Source organism: Anas platyrhynchos, chromosome 38 (genome assembly GCF_047663525.1).
Source record: "Anas platyrhynchos isolate ZD024472 breed Pekin duck chromosome 38, IASCAAS_PekinDuck_T2T, whole genome shotgun sequence".
Classification (NCBI taxonomy): domain Eukaryota; kingdom Metazoa; phylum Chordata; class Aves; order Anseriformes; family Anatidae; genus Anas; species Anas platyrhynchos.
In genome coordinates, this window is record NC_092626.1 from 670,072 (window position 1) to 685,829 (window position 15,758).

A 15,758-nucleotide genomic window follows, 5' to 3' on the forward strand; every position below is an offset into this window, starting at 1 on the left:
ACAATGCTGATGTCCTATTGCTGAGGTCACAATGCTGAGGTAACTATTCTGAGGTCACAATGCTGAGGTCCTATTGCTAAGGTCCTATTGCTGAGGTCCTATTTCTGAGGTCACAATGCTGAGGTCACAATGCTGAGGTCCTATTGCTGCGGTCCTATTGCTGAGGTCACAATGCTGAGGTCCTATTTCTGAGGTCCTATTGCGTACGTCACAATGCTCAGGTCACAATGCTGAGGTCCTATTGCTGAGGTCCTATTGCTGAGGTCACAATGCTGAGGTCACAATGCTGAGGTGCTATTGATGAGGTCACAAAGCTGAGGTCCTATTGCTGAGGTCCTATTGCTGAGGTCACAATGCTGAGGTCCTATTGCTGAGGTCCTATTACTGAGGTCCCAATGCTGTGGTCCTATTGCTGAGGTCCTATTGCTGAGGTCCTACTGCTGAGGTCACAATGCGGAGGTCTTATTGCTGAGTTCCTATTGCTGAGGTCCTATTGCTGAGGTCACAATGCTGAGGTCACAATGCTCAGGTCCTGTTGCTGAGGTCCTATTGCTAAGTTCCCGTCTCTGAGGTCACAATGCTGAGGTCCTATTGCTGAGGTCCTATTGCTGAGGTCATAATGCTGAGGTCCTATTGCTGAAGTCACAATGCTGAGGTCACTATTCTGAGGTCACAATGCTGAGGTCCTATTTCTGACGTCCTATTGCTGAGGTCCTATTGCCGAGGTCACAATGCTGAGGTCCTATTGCTGAGGTCCTATTCCTGAGTTCACAATGCTGAGGTCACAATGCTGAGGTCCTATTGCTGAGGTCCTATTGCTGAGGTCACAATGCTGAGGTATTATTCCTGAGGTCCTATTGCTGAGGTCCTATTGCTGAGGTCACAATGCTGAGGTCACAATGCTGAGGTGCTATTGATGAGGTCACAATGCTGAGGTCCTATTCATTAGGTCCTATTGCTGAGGTCCCAAAGCAGAGATCCTATTGCTGAGGTCCTATTGCTGAGATCCTACTGCTGAGGTCACAATGCTGAGGTCTTATTGCTGAGGTCCTATTGCTGAGGTCCTATTGCTGAGGTCACAATGCTGAGGTCACAATGCTGAGGTGCTATTGCTGAGGTCGTATTGCTGAGGTCCTATTGCTGAGGTCCTATTGCTAAGGTCCTATTCCTGAGGTCGTATTGCTGAGGTCCCAATGCTGAGGTCCTATTGCTGAGGTCACAATGCTGAGGTCACAATGCTGAGGTGCTATTGCTGAGGTCACAATGCTGAGGTCCTATTGCTGAGGTCGTTTATGTTAGGTCACGATGCTGAGGTCCTATTGCTGAGGTCGTATTGGTTAGGTCACAATGCTGAGGTCCTATTGCTGAGGTCCTGTTGCTGAGGTCACAACGCTGAGGTCCTATTGCTGAGGTCTCAATGCTGAGGTCACAATGCTGAGGTGCTATTGCTGAGGTCACATTGCTGAGGTCCTATTGCTGAGGTCGTATTAGTTAGGTCACAATGCTGAGGTCCTATTGCTGAGGTCGTATTGGTTAGGTCACAATGCTAAGGTCCTATTTCTGAGGTCCTGTTGCTGAGGTCCCAATGCTGTGGTCCTATTGCTGAGGTCCTATTGCTGAGGACCTACTGCTGAGGTCACAATGCTGAGGTCACAATGCTGAGGTCCTATTGCTGAGGTCCTATTGCTGAGGTCACAATGCGGAGGTCATATTGCTGAGGTCCTATTGCTGAGGTCCTATTGCTGAGGTCACAATGCTGAGGTCCTATTGCTGAGGTCCTATTGCTGAGGTCCTATTTCTGAGGTCACAATGCTGAGGTCACAATGCTGAGGTCCTATTGCTGCGGTCCTATTGCTGAGGTCACAATGCTGAGGTCCTATTTCTGAGGTCCTATTGCGTACGTCACAATGCTCAGGTCACAATGCTGAGGTCCTATTGCTGAGGTCCTATTGCTGAGGTCACAATGCTGAGGTCACAATGCTGAGGTGCTATTGATGAGGTCACAAAGCTGAGGTCCTATTGCTGAGGACCTATTGCTGAGGTCACAATGCTGAGGTCCTATTGCTGAGGTCCTATTACTGAGGTCCCAATGCTGTGGTCCTATTGCTGAGGTCCTATTGCTGAGGTCCTACTGCTGAGGTCACAATGCGGAGGTCTTATTGCTGAGTTCCTATTGCTGAGGTCCTATTGCTGAGGTCACAATGCTGAGGTCACAATGCTCAGGTCCTGTTGCTGAGGTCCTATTGCTAAGTTCCCGTCTCTGAGGTCACAATGCTGAGGTCCTATTGCTGAGGTCCTATTGCTGAGGTCATAATGCTGAGGTCCTATTGCTGAAGTCACAATGCTGAGGTCACTATTCTGAGGTCACAATGCTGAGGTCCTATTTCTGACGTCCTATTGCTGAGGTCCTATTGCCGAGGTCACAATGCTGAGGTCCTATTGCTGAGGTCCTATTCCTGAGGTCACAATGCTGAGGTCACAATGCTGAGGTCCTATTGCTGAGGTCCTATTGCTGAGGTCACAATGCTGAGGTATTATTCCTGAGGTCCTATTGCTGAGGTCCTATTGCTGAGGTCACAATGCTGAGGTCACAATGCTGAGGTGCTATTGATGAGGTCACAATGCTGAGGTCCTATTCATTAGGTCCTATTGCTGAGGTCCCAAAGCAGAGATCCTATTGCTGAGGTCCTATTGCTGAGATCCTACTGCTGAGGTCACAATGCTGAGGTCTTATTGCTGAGGTCCTATTGCTGAGGTCCTATTGCTGAGGTCACTATGCTGAGGTCACAATGCTGAGGTGCTATTGCTGAGGTCGTATTGCTGAGGTCCTATTGCTGAGGTCCTATTGCTAAGGTCCTATTCCTGAGGTCGTATTGCTGAGGTCCCAATGCTGAGGTCCTATTGCTGAGGTCACAATGCTGAGGTCACAATGCTGAGGTGCTATTGCTGAGGTCACAATGCTGAGGTCCTATTGCTGAGGTCGTTTATGTTAGGTCACGATGCTGAGGTCCTATTGCTGAGGTCGTATTGGTTAGGTCACAATGCTGAGGTCCTATTGCTGAGGTCCTGTTGCTGAGGTCACAACGCTGAGGTCCTATTGCTGAGGTCTCAATGCTGAGGTCACAATGCTGAGGTGCTATTGCTGAGGTCACATTGCTGAGGTCCTATTGCTGAGGTCGTATTAGTTAGGTCACAATGCTGAGGTCCTATTGCTGAGGTCGTATTGGTTAGGTCACAATGCTAAGGTCCTATTTCTGAGGTCCTGTTGCTGAGGTCCCAATGCTGTGGTCCTATTGCTGAGGTCCTATTGCTGAGGACCTACTGCTGAGGTCACAATGCTGAGGTCACAATGCTGAGGTCCTATTGCTGAGGTCCTATTGCTGAGGTCACAATGCGGAGGTCATATTGCTGAGGTCCTATTGCTGAGGTCCTATTGCTGAGGTCACAATGCTGAGGTCCTATTGCTGAGGTCGTATTGCTGAGGTCCTATTGCTGAGGTCACAATGCTGAGGTCACAATGCTGAGGTCCTATTGCTGAGGTCGTATTGCTGAGGTCCTATTGCTGAGGTCACAATGCTGAGGTCACAATGCTAAGGTCCTATTGCTGAGGTCCTATTGCTGAGGACCTACTGCTGAGGTCACAATGCTGAGGTCACAATGCTGAGGTCCTATTGCTGAGGTCACAATGCGGAGGTCATATTGCTGAGGTCCTATTGCTGAGGTCCTATTGCTGAGGTCACAATGCTGAGGTCCTATTGCTGAGGTCCTACTGCTGAGGTCGTATTGCTGAGGTTACAATGCTGAGGTCCTATTCCTGAGGTCCTATTGCTGAGGTCACAATGCTGAGGTCACAATGCTGAGGTGCTATTGATGAGGTCACAAAGCTGAGGTCCTATTGCTGAAGTCGTATTGGTTAGGTCACAATGCTGAGGTCCCTTTGCTCAGGTTCTATTGCTGAGGTCCCAATGCTGTGGTCCTATTGCTGAGGTCCTATTGCTGAGGTCCTACTGCTGAGGTCACAATGCGGAGGTCTTATTGCTGAGGTCTAATTGCTGAGGTCCTATTGCTGAGGTCACAATGCTGAGGTCACTATGCTGAGGTCCTATTGCTGAGGTCCTATTGCTAAGTTCCTGTTTCTGAGGTCACAATGCGGAGGTCCTATTGCTGAGGTCCTATTGCTGAGGTCACAATGCTGAGGTCACAATGCTGAGGTCCTATTGCTGAGGTCCTATTGCTGAGGTCACAATGCTGAGGTCCTGTTGCTGAGGTCCTATTGCTGAGGTCCTATTTCTGAGGTCCTATTGCTGAGGTCCTCTTGCTGAGGTCACAATGCTGAGGTCCTATTGCTTAGGTCCTATTGCTGAGGTCACAATGCTGAGGTCCTATTGCTGAGGTCCTATTGCTGATGTCCTATTGTGTTGCAGGAAGCACGGCCGAAAGCACGACAGACACCAGTAGAGTCAGATCATGCTCCATTTTATTGCCCGAATAGCCTAACTTTTATAGAGAAATTAACAGGGGTGGACAGTGTTTCACACAAGGTTATTGGTCAAAAGCACTCAGACAAACAACTATAAGAAAACAACCTCACCTGCAAGAAAACAACCCCTTGTGATTAGCAGTCACATAGACCTTGTCCTTGAAGCCAGCTACTGGTAACCATATTTTTCTGAATTCCTCAATTGGGCGATGTGGGAACACTGTCATGGGAACTTCTCATAGTTGCCCTGGTAGCTTGGTTTGCTCAGCTACAGCAAGCCATGGGATTTTTGCTGTTTCAAGAAATCCCTCAACAATTCCCCCTTCTTCTTTTGAGCAAACCAAGCCCAACACAGCAGTTTTACAAGCAACTCTTTAGCTATACTTACAACACACAATGATGATTACCACCACCATAAACCAAATCCTTAATCCCCTTGTGACTAAACCCAGCAACCATCTACACCTTGTTTCAAACAAGTCAGTGAACCATTGATTGAAAGGATTGATACCATACTGAATCTTTCTCATATGCTCTTTCAGGAAAGTAATGGATTTGTGAATTGACTCATTATGATCAGAAAGGTTTAAACAGTACATTCCCTTAAAGTCCTCACACCCATTCCTTTGAGCCAAAAGCAAGATGTCAATAGCAGCTTGATCCTGTAAAAGCAGATGTCGCAGACTATTTTGATCTGGTAACATCTCCTCAAGTATCTCTGTCATGGCATAGGCTTGCCTCTCGGCCCAGCATTCCAATTTTTCTAAGTTGTTACGTGTGGCCGCAGATGCCACTGAAATTGCTAATGCCGCTCTAGCTGCAACCCCACACAATTCAACATTATCATTGCAATCCGATGCAAGCAATGCCCATTTATGTCTGGTGATCTCATGCAACTGTAGCAAGCTAGGAGCAAATACAATGAGTTTATCTAAGTAACATGGACATCTGACAGCATTTGCAGGGATACCTTGCCAGGCCCCATCCCCACAAATCAGAAGCACATCAGGAGGCAAGGCCAAAGCTGTACAATTGTTCCAAACACTGTAGTTGTCACCCCTTGTCTCCATGCTATAAACTCCTAAACCCTGCTTAGCAGCGTCATTGTAATCACAGGTGTTACTTGTGTTTTTGTACCGGTATGGCCCTTTCCCGGTTCCTGTAGCAGGATTCATCTGATAGCCACGGCTACGTTCACATTTGTAGCCACCTTTCAGGTTGATACAGATTTGACTACAGATACCAGGGTTTTGACATTCATCAATTCCACAGTTTCTCTTTTCTACAAAGTCAAACCCAGCTGGACAGTCACATTCATTTATGTTGCATTCCTTCAGGGGCTCATCACCCCAGTCCTTGCAGTCTCTCTGCTGGTTACACACTTTATTGGTATCTATGCATTCTCCACTTCTGCACTTGAATTTGCCAGGTCCAGAGCACTGAATAACATTGTTACAGTTTGCTTCATCAGTGCCATCCAGACCGTCTCTCACACCATTGCACTGCCTTCTTCCGTGGACACAGTTCCCATCTACACATCTGAACTGGTCTGGCCTGCAGGTCCGAGAAGGGCAGTTAATTTCATCACTTCCATCCTTGCAATCAGGATCTCTGTCACATCGCCACTTCTTGTGGATACATTCACCTGAGATGCACTGCACCTCACTCGCAGAACACTTCACTGGAGGTGCAGGCTGGCGGCCACACTGCTCCAAAGATTCATCCGAGTGGTCGGAGCAGTCAGCATCATCATCACACACCCAGCTGATAGGGATGCAGGTAGAATTCTTGCACTGAAACTCATGAACACCACAGGTAGGAGGTGCACACTCCAGCTCATTGCTACCATCACTGCAGTCATCTTGACCATTGCAGACAAAGCTTTTGGAAATACATTGCCCACTACTGCATGTGAATTCTGCTGCACTACAAGTCACAATGCCACAATTCTCTTCATCTTCTGCACTGTCACAGTCCTTTTCACCATCACATTTCCAGGACACTGGGATACACTGGACTGACTGAGGACCACAGCTAATTTCATTTACCCGACATGTTCTCATATGACACAGATCAGCACTCTCATCAGACTCATTTTCACAGTCCGGATCCCCATCACACTGCCATCTGTTTGGCACACACTGACCACTGTTGCACACAAAGTCAGATTCAGCACACGTCTTCTTCACACAAGCACTCTCATCACTGCCATCTGAGCAGTCTTCACATTTTGCTCTAGCATTGTCGGCAGCAGTGCACAGGCAGGCGAGGGCGAGCAGCAGGCAGAATGCCCCACAGCGCAGCAGCGCCCGCCGCAGCTCTGCACCAGTGTCACTTATACTACTCCTATTACCCGTGCTGTCAGTGTCAGTGGCATCCTCCTGGTACCGTTTCTGTCTTTGCCGCCCCTTACTCTCCCCCTTTTCTTTTTGCCACTGACCATTCACCACAAATGGATGAGACACATGATTACTGATGTCCCAATGCTGTGGTCGTATTGCTGAGGTCCTATTGCTGAGGTCCTATTCCTGAGGTCACAATGCTGAGGTCTTATTGCTGAGGTCCTATTGCTGAGGTCCTATTGCTGAGGTCACAGTGCTGAGGTCCTATTGCGTAGGTCACAATGCTGAGGTCACAATGCTGAGGTCCTATTGCTGAGGTCCTATTTCTGAGGTCCGATTGCTGAGGTCCTATTGCTGAGGTCACAATGCTGAGGTCACAATGCTGAGGTCCTACTGCTGAGGTCACAATGCTGAGGTCAAAATGCTGAGGTCCTATTGCTGAGGTCGTATTGCTGAGGTCCTATTGCTGAGGTCACAATGCTGAGGTCACAATGCTGAGGTCCTATTGCTGCGGTCCTATTGCTGAGGTCACAATGCTGAGGTCCTATTTCTGAGGTCATATTGCGTACGTCACAATGCTCAGGTCACAATGCTGAGGTCCTATTGCTGAGGTCCTATTGCTGATGTCACAATGCTGAGGTCCTATTGCTGAGGTCACAATGCTGAGGTCCTATTGCTGAGGTCCTATTGCTGAGGTCACAATGCTGAGGTCCTATTTCTGAGGTCCTATTGCTGAGGTCCTATTGCTGAGGTCCTATTGCTGAGGTCCCAATGCTGTGGTCCTATTGCTGAGGTCCTAATGCTGAGGTCACAATGCTGAGGTCACAATGCTGAGGTCCTATTGCTGAGGTCCTATTGCTAAGGTCACAATGCGGAGGTCCTATTGCTGAGGTCCTATTGCTGAGGTCACAATGCTGAGGTCGTATTGCTGAGGTTACAATGCTGAGGTCCTATTCCTGAGGTCGTATTGCTGACGTCCTATAGCTGAGGTCACAATGCTGAGGTGCTATTGATGAGGTCACAAAGCTGAGGTCCTATTGCTCAGGTTCTATTTCTGAGGTCACAATGCTGAGGTCCTATTGCTGAGGTCCTATTGCTGAGGTCCAAATGCTATGGTCCTATTGCTGAGGTCCTATTGCTGAGGTCCTACTGCTGAGGTCACAATGCGGAGGTCTTATTGCTGAGTTCCTATTGCTGAGGTCCTATTGCTGAGGTCACAATGCTGAGGTCACAATGCTGAGGTCATGTTGCTGAGGTCCTATTGCTAAGTTCCCGTTTCTGAGGTCACAATGCTGAGGTCCTATTGCTGAGGTCCTATTGCTGAGGTCATAATGCTGAGGTCCTATTGCTGAAGTCACAATGCTGAGGTCACTATTCTGAGGTCACAATGCTGAGGTCCTATTTCTGACGTCCTATTGCTGAGGTCCTATTGCCGAGGTCACAATGCTGAGGTCCTATTGCTGAGGTCCTATTGCTGAGGTCACAATGCTGAGGTCACAATGCTGAGGTCCTATTGCTGAGGTCCTATTGCTGAGGTCACAATGCTGAGGTATTATTCCTGAGGTCCTATTGCTGAGGTCCTATTGCTGAGGTCACAATGCTGAGGTCACAATACTGAGGTGCTTTTGATGAGGTCACAATGCTGAGGTCCTATTCCTGAGGTCCTATTGCTGAGGTCCCAAAGCAGAGATCCTATTGCTGAGGTCCTATTGCTGAGATCCTACTGCTGAGGTCACAATGCTGAGGTCTTATTGCTGAGGTCCTATTGCTGAGGTCCTATTGCTGAGGTCACAATGCTGAGGTCACAATGCTGAAGTCCTATTGCTGAGGTCCTATTGCTGAGGACACAATGCGGAGGTTCTATTGCTGAGGTCACAATGCTGAGGTCACAACGCTGAGGTCCTATTGCTGAGGTCACAATGCTGAGGTCACAATGCTGAGGTGCTATTGATGAGGTCCTATTCCTGAGGTCGTATTGCTGAGGTCCCAATGCTGAGGTCCTATTGCTGAGGTCACAATGCTGAGGTCCTATTGCTGAGGTGCTATTGCTGAGGTCACAATGCTGAGGTCCTATTGCTGAGGTCGTTTTGGTTAGGTCACAATGCTGAGGTCCTATTGCTGAGGTCGTATTGGTTAGGTCACAATGCTGAGGTCCTATTGCTGAGGTCCTGTTGCTGAGGTCACAACGCTGAGGTCCTATTTCTGAGGTCACAATGCTGAGGTCACAATGCTGAGGTGCTATTGCTGAGGTCACAATGCTGAGGTCCTATTGCTGAGGTCCTATTGCTGAGGTCATAATGCTGAGGTCCTATTGCTGAGGTCGTATTGGTTAGGTCACAATGCTAAGGTCCTATTTCTGAGGTCCTGTTGCTGAGGTGCCAATGCTGTGGTCCTATTGCTGAGGTCCTATTGCTGAGGACCTACTGCTGAGGTCACAATGCTGAGGTCACAATGCTGAGGTGCTATTGCTGAGGTCGTATTGCTGAGGTCCTATTGCTGAGGTCCTATTGCTGATGTCACAATGCTGAGGTCCTATTGCTGAGGTCGTATTGCTGAGGTCCTATTGCTGAGGTCACAATGCTGAGGTCACAATGCTGAGGTCCTATTGCTGAGGTCTTATTGCTGATGTCCTATTGCTGAGGTCCTACTGCTGAGGTCGTATTGCTGAGGTTACAATGCTGAGGTCCTATTCCTGAGGTCACAATGCTGAGGTGCTATTGATGAGGTCACAAAGCTGAGGTGCTATTGATGAGGTCACAAAGCTGAGGTCCTATTGCTGAGGTCGTATTGGTTAGGTCACAATGCTGAGGTCCCTTTGCTCAGGTTCTATTGCTGAGGTCACAATGCTGAGGTCCTATTGCTGAGGTCCTATTGCTGAGGTCCAAATGCTGTGGTCCTATTGCTGAGGTCCTATTGCTGAGGTCCTACTGCTGAGGTCACAATGCGGAGGTCTTATTGCTGAGGTCCAATTGCTGAGGTCCTATTGCTGAGGTCACAATGCTGAGGTCACTATGCTGAGGTCCTATTGCTGAGGTCCTATTGCTAAGTTCCCGTTTCTGAGGTCACAATGCGGAGGTCCTATTGCTGAGGTCCTATTGCTGAGGTCATAATGCTGAGGTCCTATTGCTGAAGTCACAATGCTGAGGTCACAATGCTGAGATCCTATTTCTGACGTGCTATTGCTTAGGTCCTGTTGCTGAGGTCACAATGCTGAGGTCAAAATGCTGAGGTCCTATTACTGAGGTCCTATTGCTGAGGTCCTATTGCTGAGGCCACAATGCTGAGGTCCTATTTCTGAGGTCCTATTGCTGAGGTCCTACTGCTGAGGTCACAATGCTGAGGTTCCATTGCTGAGGTCACAATGCTGAGGTCACAATGCTGTGGACCTATTCCTGAGGTCCTATTGCTGAGGTGCTATTGCTGAGGTCAAAATGCTGAGGTCCTATTGCTGAGGTCCTATTGCTGAGGTCCTATTGCTGAGGTCCCAATGCTGAGTTCCTATTGCTGAGGTCACAATTCTGAGGTCCTGATGCTGAGGTCCTATTGCTGAGGTCACAATGCTGAGGTCCTATTTCTGAGGTCCTATTGCTGAGGTCCTATTGCTGAGGTCACAATGCTGAGGTCCTATTCCTGAGGTGCTATTGCTGAGGTCACAATGCTGTGGTCCTATTGCTGAGGTCCTATTGCTGAGGTCACAATGCTGAGGTCACAATGCTGAGGTCCTATTGCTGAGGTCCTATTGCTGTGGTCACAATGCGGAGGTCCTATTGCTGAGGTCGTATTGCTGAGGTCCTATTGCTGAGGTCACAATGCTGAGGTCCTATTGCTGAGGTCGTATTGCTGAGGTCACAATGCTGAGGTCCTATTGCTGAGGTCCTATTGCTGAGGTCCTATTGCTGAGGTCACAATGCTGAGGTGCTATTGATGAGGTCACAAAGCTGAGGTCCTATTGCTGAGGTCGTATTGGTTAGGTCACAATGCTGAGGTCCTATTACTCAGGTTCTATTGCTGAGGTCACAATGCTGAGGTCCTATTGCTGAGGTCCTATTGCTGAGGTCCCAAAGCTGTGGTCCTATTGCTGAGGTCCCAATGCTGAGGTCCTACTGCTGAGGTCACAATGCGGAGGTCTTATTGCTGAGGTCCTATAGCTGAGGTCCTATTGCTGAGGTCACAATGCTGAGGTCACAATGCTGAGGTCACAATGCGAAGGTCTTATTGCTGAGGTCCTCTTGCTGAGGTCCTATTGCGTAGGTCACAATTCTGAGGTCCTATTGCTGAGGTCACAATGCTGAGGTCCTATTGCTGAGGTCCTATTGCTGAGGTCCTACTGCTGAGGTCACAATGCTGAGGTCTTATTACTGAGGTCCTATTGCTGAGGTCCTATTGCTGAGGTCACAATGCTGAGGTCCTATTGCTGAGGTCCTACTGCTGAGGTCATAATGCTGAGGTCCTATTGCTGAAGTCACAATGCTGAGGTCCTATTGCTGAGGTCTTATTGCTGAGGTCCTAAAGCAGAGGTCACAATGCGGAGGTCCTATTGCTGAGGTCCTATTGCTGAGGTCATAATGCTGAGGTCCTATTGCTGAAGTCACAAAGCTGAGGTCACAATGCTGAGGTCCTATTTCTGACGTGCTATTGCTGAGGTCCTATTGCTGAGGTCACAATGCTGAGGTCAAAATGCTGAGGTCCTATTGCTGAGGTCACAATGCTGAGGTCCTATTGCTGAGGTCTTATTGCTGAGGTCCTAAAGCAGAGGTCACAATGCTGAGGTCCCATTGCTGAGGTCACAATGCTGAGGTCACAATGCTGTGGTCCTATTCCTGAGGTCCTATTGCTGAGGTGCTATTGCTGAGGTCAAAATGCTGAGGTCCTATTGCTGAGGTCCTATTGCTGAGGTCCTATTGCTGAGGTCCTATTGCTGAGGTCCCAATGCTGTGGTCCTATTGCTGAGGTCCTAATGCTGAGGTCACAATGCTGAGGTCACAATGCTGAGGTCCTATTGCTGAGGTCCTATTGCTAAGGTCACAATGCGGAGGTCCTATTGCTGAGGTCCTATTGCTGAGGTCACAATGCTGAGGTCCTATTACTGAGGTCCTATTGCTGAGGTCACAATGCTGAGGTCCTATTGCTGATGTGCTATTGCTGAGGTCACAATGCTGAGGTCGTATTGCTGAGGTTACAATGCTGAGGTCCTATTCCTGAGGTCGTATTGCTGACGTCCTATAGCTGAGGTCACAATGCTGAGGTGCTATTGATGAGGTCACAAAGCTGAGGTCCTATTGCTCAGGTTCTATTTCTGAGGTCACAATGCTGAGGTCCTATTGCTGAGGTCCTATTGCTGAGGTCCAAATGCTATGGTCCTATTGCTGAGGTCCTATTGCTGAGGTCCTACTGCTGAGGTCACAATGCGGAGGTCTTATTGCTGAGTTCCTATTGCTGAGGTCCTATTGCTGAGGTCACAATGCTGAGGTCACAATGCTGAGGTCCTGTTGCTGAGGTCCTATTGCTAAGTTCCCGTTTCTGAGGTCACAATGCTGAGGTCCTATTGCTGAGGTCCTATTGCTGAGGTCATAATGCTGAGGTCCTATTGCTGAAGTCACAATGCTGAGGTCACTATTCTGAGGTCACAATGCTGAGGTCCTATTTCTGACGTCCTATTGCTGAGGTCCTATTGCCGAGGTCACAATGCTGAGGTCCTATTGCTGAGGTCCTATTGCTGAGGTCACAATGCTGAGGTCACAATGCTGAGGTCCTATTGCTGAGGTCCTATTGCTGAGGTCACAATGCTGAGGTATTATTCCTGAGGTCCTATTGCTGAGGTCCTATTGCTGAGGTCACAATGCTGAGGTCACAATACTGAGGTGCTTTTGATGAGGTCACAATGCTGAGGTCCTATTCCTGAGGTCCTATTGCTGAGGTCCCAAAGCAGAGATCCTATTGCTGAGGTCCTATTGCTGAGATCCTACTGCTGAGGTCACAATGCTGAGGTCTTATTGCTGAGGTCCTATTGCTGAGGTCCTATTGCTGAGGTCACAATGCTGAGGTCACAATGCTGAAGTCCTATTGCTGAGGTCCTATTGCTGAGGACACAATGCGGAGGTTCTATTGCTGAGGTCACAATGCTGAGGTCACAATGCTGAGGTGCTATTGCTGAGGTCGTATTGCTGAGGTCCTATTGCTGAGGTCCTATTGCTGAGGTCCTATTCCTGAGGTCGTATTGCTGAGGTCCCAATGCTGAGGTCCTATTGCTGAGGTCACAATGCTGAGGTCCTATTGCTGAGGTGCTATTGCTGAGGTCACAATGCTGAGGTCCTATTGCTGAGGTCGTTTTGGTTAGGTCACAATGCTGAGGTCCTATTGCTGAGGTCGTATTGGTTAGGTCACAATGCTGAGGTCCTATTGCTGAGGTCCTGTTGCTGAGGTCACAACGCTGAGGTCCTATTTCTGAGGTCACAATGCTGAGGTCACAATGCTGAGGTGCTATTGCTGAGGTCACAATGCTGAGGTCCTATGGATGAGGTCCTATTGCTGAGGTCATAATGCTGAGGTCCTATTGCTGAGGTCGTATTGGTTAGGTCACAATGCTAAGGTCCTATTTCTGAGGTCCTGTTGCTGAGGTGCCAATGCTGTGGTCCTATTGCTGAGGTCCTATTGCTGAGGACCTACTGCTGAGGTCACAATGCGAAGGTCCTGTTGCTGAGGTCACAATGCGGAGGTCCTATTGCTGAGGTCCTATTGCTGAGGTCCTATTGCTGAGGTCACAATGCTGAGGTCCTATGCTGAGGTCGTATTGCTGAGGTCCTATTGCTGAGGTCACAATGCTGAGGTCACAATGCTGAGGTCCTATTGATGAGGTCTTATTGCTGATGTCCTATTGCTGAGGTCCTACTGCTGAGGTCGTATTGCTGAGGTTACAATGCTGAGGTCCTATTCCTGAGGTCACAATGCTGAGGTGCTATTGATGAGGTCACAAAGCTGAGGTGCTATTGATGAGGTCACAAAGCTGAGGTCCTATTGCTGAGGTCGTATTGGTTAGGTCACAATGCTGAGGTCCCTTTGCTCAGGTTCTATTGCTGAGGTCACAATGCTGAGGTCCTATTGCTGAGGTCCTATTGCTGAGGTCACAATGCTGTGGTCCTATTGCTGAGGTCCTATTGCTGAGGTCCTACTGCTGAGGTCACAATGCGGAGGTCTTATTGCTTAGGTCCAATTGCTGAGGTCCTATTGCTGAGTTCACAATGCTGAGGTCACTATGCTGAGGTCCTATTGCTGAGGTCCTATTGCTAAGTTCCCGTTTCTGAGGTCACAATGCGGAGGTCCTATTGCTGAGGTCCTATTGCTGAGGTCATAATGCTGAGGTCCTATTGCTGAAGTCACAATGCTGAGGTCACAATGCTGAGATCCTATTTCTGACGTGCTATTGCTTAGGTCCTGTTGCTGAGGTCACAATGCTGAGGTCAAAATGCTGAGGTCCTATTACTGAGGTCCTATTGCTGAGGTCCTATTGCTGAGGCCACAATGCTGAGGTCCTATTTCTGAGGTCCTATTGCTGAGGTCACAATGCTGAGGTCACAATGCTGAGGTTCCATTGCTGAGGTCACAATGCTGAGGTCACAATGCTGTGGACCTATTCCTGAGGTCCTATTGCTGAGGTGCTATTGCTGAGGTCACAATGCTGAGGTCCTATTGCTGAGGTCCTATTGCTGAGGTCCTATTGCTGAGGTCCCAATGCTGAGTTCCTATTGCTGAGGTCACAATTCTGAGGTCCTGATGCTGAGGTCCTATTGCTGAGGTCACAATGCTGAGGTCCTATTTCTGAGGTCCTATTGCTGAGGTCCTATTGCTGAGGTCACAATGCTGAGGTCCTATTCCTGAGGTGCTATTGCTGAGGTCACAATGCTGTGGTCCTATTGCTGAGGTCCTATTGCTGAGGTCACAATGCTGAGGTCACAATGCTGAGGTCCTATTGCTGAGGTCCTATTGCTGAGGTCACAATGCGGAGGTCCTATTGCTGAGGTCGTATTGCTGAGGTCCTATTGCTGAGGTCACAATGCTGAGGTCCTATTGCTGAGGTCGTATTGCTGAGGTCACAATGCTGAGGTCCTATTGCTGAGGTCCTATTGCTGAGGTCCTATTGCTGAGGTCACAATGCTGAGGTGCTATAGATGAGGTCACAAAGCTGAGGTCCTATTGCTGAGGTCGTATTGGTTAGGTCACAATGCTGAGGTCCTATTACTCAGGTTCTATTGCTGAGGTCACAATGCTGAGGTCCTATTGCTGAGGTCCTATTGCTGAGGTCCCAAAGCTGTGGTCCTATTGCTGAGGTCCCAATGCTGAGGTCCTACTGCTGAGGTCACAATGCGGAGGTCTTATTGCTGAGGTCCTATAGCTGAGGTCCTATTGCTGAGGTCACAATGCTGAGGTCACAATGCGAAGGTCTTATTGCTGAGGTCCTCTTGCTGAGGTCCTATTGCGTAGGTCACAATTCTGAGGTCCTATTGCTGAGGTCACAATGCTGAGGTCCTATTGCTGAGGTCCTATTGCTGAGGTCCTACTGCTGAGGTCACAATGCTGAGGTCTTATTACTGAGGTCCTATTGCTGAGGTCCTACTGCTGAGGTCACAATGCTGAGGTCCTATTGCTGAGGTCCTACTGCTGAGGTCATAATGCAGAGGTCCTATTGCTGAAGTCACAATGCTGAGGTCCTATTGCTGAGGTCTTATTGCTGAGGTCCTAAAGCAGAGGTCACAATGCGGAGGTCCTATTGCTGAGGTCCTATTGCTGAGGTCATAATGCTGAGGTCCTATTGCTGAAGTCACAAAGCTGAGGTCACAATGCTGAGGTCCTATTTCTGACGTGCTATTGCTGAGGTCCTATTGCTGAGGTCACAATGCTGAGGTCAAAATGCTGAGGTCCTATTGCTGAGGTCACAATGC

General features: G+C 48.7%; 1 pseudogene; it reads right to left on the minus strand.

Annotated features, from left to right (window-relative positions):
* Nucleotides 1–4,614: 4,614 nt before the first annotated feature.
* Nucleotides 4,615–15,758, minus strand: part of LOC140001143 (very low-density lipoprotein receptor pseudogene) — a 168,959-nt pseudogene continuing 157,815 nt past the window's right edge.